Source organism: Paramormyrops kingsleyae, chromosome 7 (assembly GCF_048594095.1).
Source record: "Paramormyrops kingsleyae isolate MSU_618 chromosome 7, PKINGS_0.4, whole genome shotgun sequence".
Classification (NCBI taxonomy): domain Eukaryota; kingdom Metazoa; phylum Chordata; class Actinopteri; order Osteoglossiformes; family Mormyridae; genus Paramormyrops; species Paramormyrops kingsleyae.
The window spans coordinates 4,143,552-4,155,181 of record NC_132803.1 but is presented as its reverse complement, the minus strand read 5'-3'; the positions used below and the strand labels follow the sequence as shown (position 1 = coordinate 4,155,181).

The following is an 11,630-nucleotide window of genomic DNA, read 5'->3' as shown; positions in this document are numbered from 1 at the left end:
GAAGTTTATCCTCCAGGACTAACACGTGTCCAATGGAAACGTTACTGTCCGTTGTCCGAGACAAATGCATGTCAAAATCGCTAATGTTCCATACAAGGTCAAATACACATCACCAATGTTTAGCATTCAGTGGTGCCAGTATGATTCTTTAAGTATTTATTGTTTTCTCGTGAAAAGTACAAATGCAATTAAGAAAAATTTTATTGTATGGCTATACGGTAGATGCGCAACGATTTTGTATAATCTGTGATATATATATATATATATATACACACACAGTGGTACCTCGGTTCTCGAACTTAATCCGTTCCGGACTCCGGATCGAATCCTAAAAAATTCGAGTTCTGATCGAATTTTTCCCATAAGAAATAATGGAAAACCAATTATTTGGTTCTCGGCCCCCCAAAATTACACCTAAATATGTTTTTTTTTTTTTTTTTTTTTAGCATTTAAACACAAAATGAACAGGATAAAACAAGAAGAGCATTTTTTTCTTAATGGCTTCCAAAACAATAAAGATCTTATCCCAACTTTACCCCTGTCCTGCCCCGATCGTCCGCTCCTTCCGTGTGCCACGCCCCCTCGTTAACCTCGTGTGGGATCCCCATGTGATCAGCTGTTTCTGGTTGTTGTCATTAGTCCTCTGTATTAAGTCCGCGTTTCAGTTTGTTTTCCCAGTCTGGTCATTGCGTGCGTTCAACAGCGCTGGGTTATGGTGCGTTCGTTTTTCTCTCGGAACTCGGAAATTCCGAGTTGAGTGACATCACGTCCGACAATCTCCCGTTCGAGCTACCCACATCTCGGAACAAACATGGCTGCCTCCATGAACACGTTGCTGTGTCTTGTTGCTTTATATTTTAGCAGATTTGCAGTTTTCCAAATGGAGAAAATGGAGACAAACAAGAAACACGAACTAGTCAAACCACATTAAAAGCTTTATAAAATATTTTAGTACATTCATAGCGATTTTTTTTTTTCGAACGGCAAACAAACTACAAACAAACCAAGTCGCCATGTTGAAATTACGTCACAGGGGCAACTCGGACAACAAAATCTTGTCCGACTTCAACGTCATAAAAGAGGCGTGTTTCCGACGGGAAGTGACGTTTTTCGTGACGTTTTCCTCCGATTTCCGACTTGGAGAGAAATAATCGAACGCACCACTGTCCGACTTCAACGTCATAAAAGAGGCGTGTTTCCGACGGGAAGTGACGTTTTTCGTGACGTTTTCCTCCGAGTTCCGACTTGGAGAGAAATAATCGAACGCACCACTGTCCGACTTCAACGTCATAAAAAAGGCGTGTTTCCGATGGGAAGTGACGTTATTCATGACGTTTTGTGACGTTTTCATCCAAGTTCCGACTTGGAGAGAAATAATCGAACGCACCATTAAAGCAACGCATTCTGATCCTGACGCAATGTATTACAGTTAGATGCATTGCGACCTTTCACCCGGCTGCACAAACTGGAACCGCCTCCATGACGACACACCTTTGCCCTTATTGGCTGAAGAGTTTAGTTACACGCATGACGTTTGTATCCCAGGCATTTCCGATGCGTAATCTGCTATTTCTCCCGAATATCACGTAAAGCAGTGAGAACTGATTTTCAGTTAATTTACCTGGTAAAAAAAGTTAAAATAAATTATATAAATGCTCTAATAGTACACGTAAGTTAGTGGTTTATTTATTGTTAGTTACTGTAATGTTGCACTGCTTTATTTGGTTAATCGTCCAGTCTGTGAAGAAGGCATTCAAGTAAAAATTGCATTGTAGTATGACTCATTTCCTGGCATGTACAATTTATATTAGGTCAGCATTCACGGTTCAACTTCTGATATTCAGATCGAGTTCTAGGTCAAACTGGTTTGTTCGACTTTCTAGAAATTCGAGTTCTAGTGAGTTCGAGAACCGAGGTACCACTGTATATATATATATATATATATAATATTAGATATTAGATATATATATATATTAGATAATTCCCACACTGGCAGTCTCATTATCATCACATTATTGTCCTTAACACTCTCCCTTAACATACTTCCTAACACACCTCTATGCATGGCTTTATGTTAAACATCCTTAACATTGAAAGATAGCTAAATTGCCAGTTGACCCTGGGACCCATTGTTTCTCGACTTATTTGATCATCTTTCTGGTATTATTGTTGATTTACTGTATTGCGATTTTAAAATCAGTACACCAAGTGCCGATCCATGAAATGTCTGGCAAGAATGCAACACAAGAGGATTCCCTTTGCCCTAATGTGATTGTCAATGACGAAACAAAAATGTATTAACATTATATCACAGATCCCGTGAAGGTGCGATAAACATAAATAAATTTTAATTTCATCCGAAAGTGAGTTAACTTCATTATGGAGGGAAAAACAGGTTGGTGTGTAACATGAAATGAACCTCCCCCCCCCCCCCCCCCCCCCGCTGCCAAAAAAATGGTTACAATTAAACTAAATTATAGCAGAAGGAGGGGGCATGGGCAGCCCCCGTAATGCCGCTTGTCTCGCATGTCTGTCATCGCAGCTGAATGAGAAGAAGTGGCTTCGCCAGCTGCTCCCTGCTTGTTTTGTTGTTTCCTGTCTTGCGAAGAAAGAGAAAATGAGGCGTCAATTAATGAATCGTCCCATTCTTTGTCTGACAGCTCCGCATACGTAAGGTGTGGGCGGCCTCAACGCTTGTCCTCTCCGATTAATGTCTTTCACGGAGTGAAGCCCACCCCCCAAATAGAAGTAAGGAAGATATGCTATTCTGAGGGTTTGGTCTAGGCTGAATGTACCCACCCCCCCTCCCTTAACCCCCCTTTAGTCTCTGTTCCCGCATTAATTGAGCTGATCAGATCAAGCAGATGAATCTGTCTTTGTTGTATTCAGATGTTTCGTTGACGTGTCTGTCTCCCCTATTGACGGCGAACTCCAAGCCCATTCAAATAGAGCTGTCGTCTTGGAAACGGCTAACAGCCAGAGAACCTCTTTAACAGTATTTTATTATTTTGGAAACAAATGTAAAACTGTTTTTAAAAGGGGGATGGGGGGGGAGGAAGACATCTCCCCCTGGGTATGCCGCTCAGAGGAAGTGAGAAAAATATGTATCTAATTTAATGCAATTAAGACCCTCAGCCGCTCTTTAGTGATGAATTAGACTAATTTTGCCCACAGTTTTGCTAGTCTGGCTCGGTAACATGTATGCGGTCTGGCAGGAAAGAAGGGGGGGGGGGGAGGCGGCTCTCCCTTCCGGCCAATGGGGAGGCCGATGACCTGCCTAACAACGAATTAGGATGCGAAACCACGGCGGCCTTGAACCCTTGCCACCAGGATGCCGCTTCTCGCTTTCTGCCGCCTCATTAGCCACGCACGGCCCCGGCTTCTGGGGCACAGCGAGTCTGATGAGGGGGAAACAAAATGGCGGAGGCAGCCTTGTATTAACATGCAAGTACCTGCCTGGTAAACAAACGCGCAGGCGGAAAATGGCGGTGGTTACGGTCGCCCGGTCTTTTTTCTTGGTTGCGCTCTCGTGCGGAAGTTCAAACGAGCGTCCTTAAAAGCATAGACACCCCCATTGTACTCCAAAGCCACTGCCTGACTTAAGTATCAGCAACAGCAAATGCGAGGCTACCTTTCATTCCCTTTAGACTTGACATATAACCAGAATTAGCATTCGCTAAACAGCTAAAAGCTAATTTTCAAACAGTTGGCTTTCTATATTATTCTAATTGTGCGATTCTGAATGCCTGTGTATTAGCAAACTGAACATGCTGTCACCCTGCCATCACGCAGCCCGCAGTGCCAAAGGGCCCCTTGTGCTCTGGCACCCATCATGGGTTCAAAGTTAGCCCAGTTGGAAAAAAAAAAGGGAATCAGGTCTTTGCATGTCAAAAAATAAACGTATGGAAATGCAGCTGGAGAAGTTTGTCTCTGTCCAGCATCAAGTGTGAAATTCACCATGGCGTTGGGGTGCATGTGGGAATTCCTTGTCACAAATAATTACCTCTACTAAGAGGCTGGGGCAGCCAATTCACTCGTTTCGTGGAATTGCTGTAAAATCCCATCTCCTTTAGCCCGCTAGGCTTCGGGGAGACACTCAACAACTGGTTCAGCAGCGGAGAAATCTCTGCTGCTTAACTAATGGCTTTACAGTAAAGTAAGTCTGAGCGAATGAACTGCGTTTATAGATCCGTCGCCATTCAGTCATAGAGAATCTGTAGATACTTCATTTGCCCCTAGATTTAATTATATCCTTTTCCTATCAGATCCAAAGGGAATTACATCACTTAAATTTTGCAACAAACTTGTTGGTTATTTAGCACAGTTTCTGGCAAAAAATTACTACAATGGATAACAATTTACAGTATACTTCAAGAGAAGACTTTCGCCTTGGACCACAGTCCTTTATCAATACCTTAAATTTTATCCCCTCCATACACATACAATAAATCATGTAAATCATGGTGAAAAATGGGGGCTTTTATTCCATAGTTACCAGTGGGCCATAATTTTCCATTATGACTTGCTGTTATGATGGTATCTGACACACCTTTTATAATTCCAAGTACCAAGGACTTAAGGACAGTGTCTCATCTGAAACATTCGATCTTCGCTAGCAAATTGTCCTAATTACTCCACCTTGGACTTCACTGTTATAATTAGGTCAGCGTGTATGGCGCCCCCTACTGGACGACTGCCGATGTTTTTAAGTACAGGAGGTTTATTGTGTCTGCAGTGTTTAAAGGCTTAGCTTTGTTCCTGAAGACAATGATTATAGGATTTTTATTTGCTGACTGCATTATCTTGTGACAACAAGGATCATGTCGTATGGCACAAGCATGCAAGATATCAGCTGTGTACTTAATAAAGTGTGATGACTGACAAGTACAGTACAGCGCCTCAATATTTTGCTTTGAAGAAAACCTGCTTTTGAGAAATCATAGCAAGCAATATGAAAATATAACGGTCTATGTACATTCTCTCCTTCCTCATTTACAAAATATTGCTAATTTAAATATAATTTGTCTCAAGGTGCACCCTTCTTTAAAATACAGAAAAAAAACCATAACCAAACTGTGTAAAGAGTTTGTAACAACTAGACTAAATGAGGTTACATAAATCTTAAAGGAACTAGATCCTTCCACTTATAATTAATGTGATATCCAACAAGGTAAACACATTCTTAAGCAATATTTTTATTGTACTGATTTACTTATATATATTTTTCCATGTAATGCTTTAAGAGGCAGTTTTTGTGTTTGTGGGACAATGATGCCAAAATTATGCCATGATCACCAATTTATTAATGTCACTATTATTACAATTGAGGGGTCTGAGGGGTTTTGGGGGGGATTTACGTGTTTTTGGTGTTTATTTTAAAGTCTCTTGTTCTTGCTCCTGTTTGCGCACTCTCCTAACAGGGCTGTCGGATACAGACCAAAGCCACTCCCTTTGTTTCATTTACAAAAGCAGCTGGCAGTAAACTTTGCCCCCTGAAAGAGCAGGGAATGCTGGGATAGCTCCGCTCTGGGAATCCGACAGGATCACGGAGCGGAATCCGACTGCCTCTCGCTTTTTTCTTTCAGCCGCAAACAAAGCGACGTTCAGATCCGATCTCACTTTACCACGTTAATCTTTACGAGGCAAACAAACAAAACAACCAGGATTTGTATTCATTGGGCTCAGCCAAATTTTAACCAGCCGGCCTTTAATCATCCATATTCCTGTTCTTGTTATATTGTTTTTTGAACAAATTAGAAGTTCCCTGGGTGTCACGAACGGGTTCTCTGATAGTTAAGCATGCAAAACTTTAAATGGCATGCAGCCCTTTGTCACAAATCATGTCAATCTCATTACATTTGAACTAATTTCTACGCATGAACGTACAGACACCATATTACAAAGGGACACACCATAATCTCACAAGTGAACCACTTTGAGACACAGCCTTAACTAACAAATATTACGTTTTTTTTATCGAACACAGCCTATGTACATCCACGGACATTTCTTTTTCCATAAAAATATTACTCACCTCACAGCGTGTAGGGACGCCCCGCTTTATTTTTCCCCAGAAGCAGCACGTACAGTATCTTGCGGTGCATTTGCGACATCTACCGGCACCCGTCCGAGACGTTGACGGAGTGCTGAAAGAGATAAGAGAGCAAATGGGGGGGAAGGAGATGAGGCAGAAGGACCAGAACGAAACGCAAGAAGTGCTCTGCGTGTGTGGAGAGGCACACACTCTGAATTCCCCTGCAGAAGACTTAGACACCCCCTAGAGAGAGGACAATGGCACTCTGGACACTGGAAACAAGGTGATGCGTGACTGTGAATCCTTAGGGTTCGCGGAGGTCATCGTCATTGAGAAGGGGTGACACCGCCACAAAGGGCCTCGACGACAGCCTTAGAAACACAAGCGGCGACCATTTTGTATGTAAAACGGGACTTGCCCCCCGGTTCCCACACATTCGGCGCAAGTGCCGTAAAATAAAAACGGGGAAGATGATGTAACCTGGCACGCCATGATCTGAGTGATTACTCAGGCCTGTTAGAGAGTAATGTCAATTAAATGCATTCAAACCTGAGTCTTCAACACACAGTTTGAGCACTAATTTGTGACTAGTTAGGACCAATATGGGAAAGGAATTGTACGCCAGTTGGATTATGTATCAAAGTCAATAAAATTTTAATTGATACATGAAAAATTTAAATGTGGTTCCTGAAATTGATATTTCTACCTCGGTAATAGATACATTTATGCCTTTTTTTATGTAGAGCATTATTATTTGCAAAATATATATTTTGACTTTTCATTAATGTATGTACCATATTTAGTGAAGCGTTCATTCTCATTGGTCCTGAATCGTTTTATGTTTGCAAGTCTTTGAGTATTAATGATTTAATTTCCATGCTTTGGCTATTCCTCCTTTACTGGTGTTGGCCCAGTGTCCCAGCACAGAAACTGGTCAGATAACATTTCAAACAGGGTGAACACAGATCAGCCATTTATTCCAGTGACTGCCCAGGCGTTCTCTGGGTACCTCTCGTCTGATTCATAATTCGTTTAATCACAGGCTACATAACTCGCTTTTTTTTTTCCATTTGTTTGTTTTGACATTCTGTGTAAGTAATTCTAAAAGTGAGCCTAAAATCCACCCCGGGATTCAGCTGCCAAGAATTCTGACAGCTTCATTTGCAGGCGGCGACTTTGATGTCTCCTACTGCCCGCTACGCGTTACATCTGATGGCACGAACTCGAGAAAGTCCATTTGCCTCTACATCTGCTGTAAACCTGCATCCGGCTTCCCCCTCACCTGCCGTCCGCCCACGAAGGGGGTGTCCACGCTGTCTCTCGTGTTACGGACACGGAAGCACGTGTTTGTCAGTGGAAACAGTTCTAATTACCGCTTGTTTCATAAGTCTCTCGGGGACCCATTAAATTTTAACCCGGAATGAATCTTGACTACGACATATTCTCGGTTTATTAACTTTGACGTGCTATCGCAAAGCACAAAAAAAAAACAATGAAACGGATAACTGACAATGCTAAATATCATTAAAACTATTGCCACAGTCTTAATACAAGCACAAGGTGGAATTCTTTGCTCAAGTTCAAAGTTATGATTAACTTCCCCAGGATATTTTTAGGATATATCGTTAGCTAACGGGTAGGCCCAAAAAATGAACAGTAGATTGAAAAGAGTAATTATAGATACTTAGTTATGTCTTAAATATACTGACTTGGCTGATTCTTTCTTCAGGAGTGTCATACACAGACTGTGGCAAAAGGCAGCAAATTACTAGAGATATAACAAGTCAACTTAAGCAAAAATGTAAATATCAGATACATAAACAATGACAGAGAGGAATATTTGAAGTGCAACACTTATGCTGCTTATGAATCTTCTCTGAAGGCATTATGAAGGTGCACTGAATGTACTACAAATGCATTATAAAGGTATCATGAAGGTGCATTGAATGTTCTATGAATGCATTATAAAGGCATTATGAAGGTGCAGTATTTGTAAAGCATTACCGATTGCTTTACAATCCTCAATCCTTGCAGGTTATTTCATTTTGGCTAAAACAATTTGATATTTGGTCAAGAGATTGGATACAGTAATACAAAAATAACTTGAAGTATCAAGGCGGGGGGGGGGCAGGTTGGTAGCCATCGATCCATTCATATGAAACAAACCTGGACAAAACTGGAAAGAGAAGAAGCAGTGAAGCAGTGGCAGTGTTTCCAGCCCCAGCGATGGCCAGCCTTTGGAGCTGGGCAGGGAAACTCACGACACTGGGATCAGCCTGCCTTCCAGTGACCTAGTAAAAATGACATTTTTTTTCCTTATGTAATCAGAAGCGCGGTAAGAACAATTTATTAATAGCAAAATTCATTAGCAAAAGTCCCATATAGCTCGTCACATTTTGCCCAGGCTTAAATTTACCCTGGCAGTGCGTGAACTCCAGGAACGTGACGTAAAGAAATCAAAGACGCTTTAAAATTAAAAAAAAAGGCTAAAAATCTTCTTATAGCCCACTGCCACTTAGTGCAGTGTCTCGTAATGAGGATGTGCCCCGCTTCACACCCTGGCAAGTGTCAAACAGGCCATTCCCCGGGGGCGAGAGTGGCATGACAAATGCTTGAAGCGTTGGGTTGGTCGACGGGAGGGCAGGTGGGGGGCGAAAATTTACCCACATTCTGCGGCGATGCTGCGAGCCCCGCCCCCATAGGCCCTTTCCGCCCCACGTCCCCCATCAAGGGCCATCGCTCACGTCGTGCCGTCACGGTCTCGCAAGCACCAAGTCTGAGGTCAGCGGCAGCCATGGACGGACGCCCCCCTCCGGCCTTGACATCCGGCTGGCCCAAGACGTCACACGTGGCCTCGTCACACGTGTCACCGTCCTCTTGTTTATTTATTTCTCTGTTACCTCACTGGCATTCGTTCGCTGTGCCAGCCCCACGTCCCTCTGCACCAGTTCCACTCTTAAGAAGATCATCATTTTTTGGGGGACGAGAGAGACCTGAACAGGCCAGGCTTGGCTGCCGTTGGCTCCGTTCCTGTGTAGAGCCTATGGCTGGAATCGAGTAAATAGTTACTTTGACTTTGTGGATGAATATTTCGAGGGTAGATGAAGGGTGGACGTGACGGCAGACTCTCCTTATCAGCCGCAACAAATGACCTCCGCTCCCCGACGCAGTTCATCCTCTTTGTTGGAGGGAGAGAGAGAGCGAGAGAAGAGGAGAGAGAAACGGTGTCTGGTGGGGAATCTCAATGAGCAGCATGAGCACCCCTGGTTTTCAGAGGGGGCCAGGTGACCATCTGCCCAAGAGCGGATTGACGTTTCTCCCCGCCCCCTCGTCCTATGATCCCCCCCCCCCCAAGGGAAGGGCCAGACCGAGTGTTGGCAGCTCTGTCTCTCATATACAAGAATTTCCAGAGCACTCTTCTCCTTAGATGCATTGTCTGGTGAAACAAGAGCAGAGTAATTCTGAAAAGAGAGGGGGGGGGCATCCAAAAAGGACAAAATTGTCGAAGCAATTTTTAAGGAAGAAGAAAGCAGCCTAGCGCTCATCATTTAGTCAACCAGACAAGAAATAAGGGCTGTAGGAATCACCTAACATACGTCTTCCCCAGCATTTGCACGACTGTGAAACTGTTTTTCATTTACATTTATTTACTCGTAATTATGACAGAAGATGGCTGTTACACTAGTCAGAGATTTAGCCGAGACATGTTTCGCTTCTTAATGCCTTCCATAGCTTTCCCCCAAGAACTCTGTCGGATAAATAAACAGAGAGTAGACAGGAGCTGTGTGACAGATGGGGCCCGACCTGCATTCTACCAGCTCTCTGTCTTCTTGGACTGTAGGGCATGTGAGCCTCGGACAGCCTGACACTCAAGCAGATAGCCAGAGTGATGGTCAGCGTGATGTTTAACAGAGGACTGGACATGGGGAAGCCGTGGTGATCCTGCAGCCTTGTGGGCAGGCTTCCCCTGCTGGGAGAAGCACAGACACGGGGCCAAGCAGCTGAAGCGGCTGAGAAGTTCCACTCAACCACGGACGGGATCTGTGACTCAAACCGAATGTGGGAGGCAATGTGTGGCAGATTGCATCAGAAGTGGCTGCGGAAAATTGATTTTGGTTTCCAATTGCAGCGGCGCTGCATATTTTGCGATCTCTGACACCACACACTAGCCGCGTCTCTCGCGCATAATTGTCTGTGCCACTACTTTGACTGCATTTTCGTAAATCCATAGTGAATCACATGGTATATGATTTGTACAGCTAGGTTTTCTTCAAGGGTACAACAGACGTCTACCTACTGGGATTTGAGCCTGCTAGGTTATGGATTCAGACAGAAGGATAGTGAAGGATTTATCCTCATAACCAGAAGGACCAGGAAGGGCCCCATTGTTGTGAGCTGACATTATGGATTTAACCTGCGTCACCCTAATGAATTATACAGCTTTATAGAAATAGAAATCCCTTTTGGTGAAGTATGAGCTCAGAAATTAAATTTATTACGAGCGGCTTTCAAAACGACTTGTGGTTGTCGGAAATTCATGCTTATTTTTGGCGAAGGATTCACCGGAGAGATCGGTTGAAGGCCCATCTGTTGCGACAGGTTGTTGATCCTCCATCTGAACATCAAAGACTGAGAAACAGGTGGAGGTGGGGCGAAAGTGGGTGCTTACCTGGAACAGTGAAGGTCTGTAGGCCTCTAAACTCTTGAGCTGCTTTGGAATGCATAGGGACGGCCGAAGAATTTCCATCCAAAATTTTCAGCAATGAATTAAATTACCAGGGTGAAACTGTGAAGGTTGTTGATGCCGCTAAACTGAGTAATACCATTCAATTTTCTTGAAGAAGTGATTTGAAAGCTTGCAGTTTTGTAAACGAGCAGTCCTCACAGACTGCAGATTGCAGTGTTGTAAACGAGCAGTCCTCATAGACTGCAGATTGCAGTTTTATAAACGAGCAGTGCTCACAGACTGCAGATTGCAGTGTTGTAAACGAGCAGTGCTCACAGACTGCAGCTTGCAGTGTTGTAAACAAGCAGTCCTCACAGACTGTAGCTTGCAGTGTTGTAAACGAGCAGTCCTCACAGACTGCAGATTGCAGTGTTGTAAACGAGCAGTCCTCATAGACTGCAGATTGCAGTTTTGTACTGTAAATGAGCAGTCCTCATAGACTGCAGATTGCAGTTTTGTAAATGAGCAGTGCTCACAGACTGCAGATTGCAGTGTTGTAAACAAGCAGTGCTCACAGACTGCAGCTTGCAGTGTTGTAAACAAGCAGTCCTCACAGACTGTAGCTTGCAGAGTTGTAAATGAGCAGTCCTCACAGACTGCAGCTTGCAGCAGCCTGGCCATTTGACAGTGGAGTCTGCTAGATGTGACTTTCACAGTCCACTGGCAGCTTGTGGAACCCATCGCATCTGTGACTCGGTAGTTGATTAATGAGCCTTTCAGTCCATCTCTGCCAGGTGAGGTGGGGCCATGACTTTGGTCTAGACTCCACTGATATTAGCTGAATTAGAGATACTTTCCCCTTGTAACAGTCTTGTGAATGTCTGTTCCAATGGGTCTAATTTAACCAGGGACAAAAACAGATAATTTGTT

General features: G+C 43.6%; 1 long non-coding RNA gene across 1 annotated transcript; it reads right to left on the bottom strand.

The window, feature by feature from the left end:
• Positions 1-2,463: 2,463 nt before the first annotated feature.
• LOC140592010 (uncharacterized) lies at positions 2,464-10,922 on the bottom strand. Its single transcript, XR_011992228.1, has 3 exons — positions 10,704-10,922; positions 6,035-6,146; positions 2,464-2,599 (listed from the first exon to the last, which is right to left on the bottom strand). It is a non-coding gene; the product is annotated as an uncharacterized lncRNA (long non-coding RNA).
• Positions 10,923-11,630: the final 708 nt, after the last annotated feature.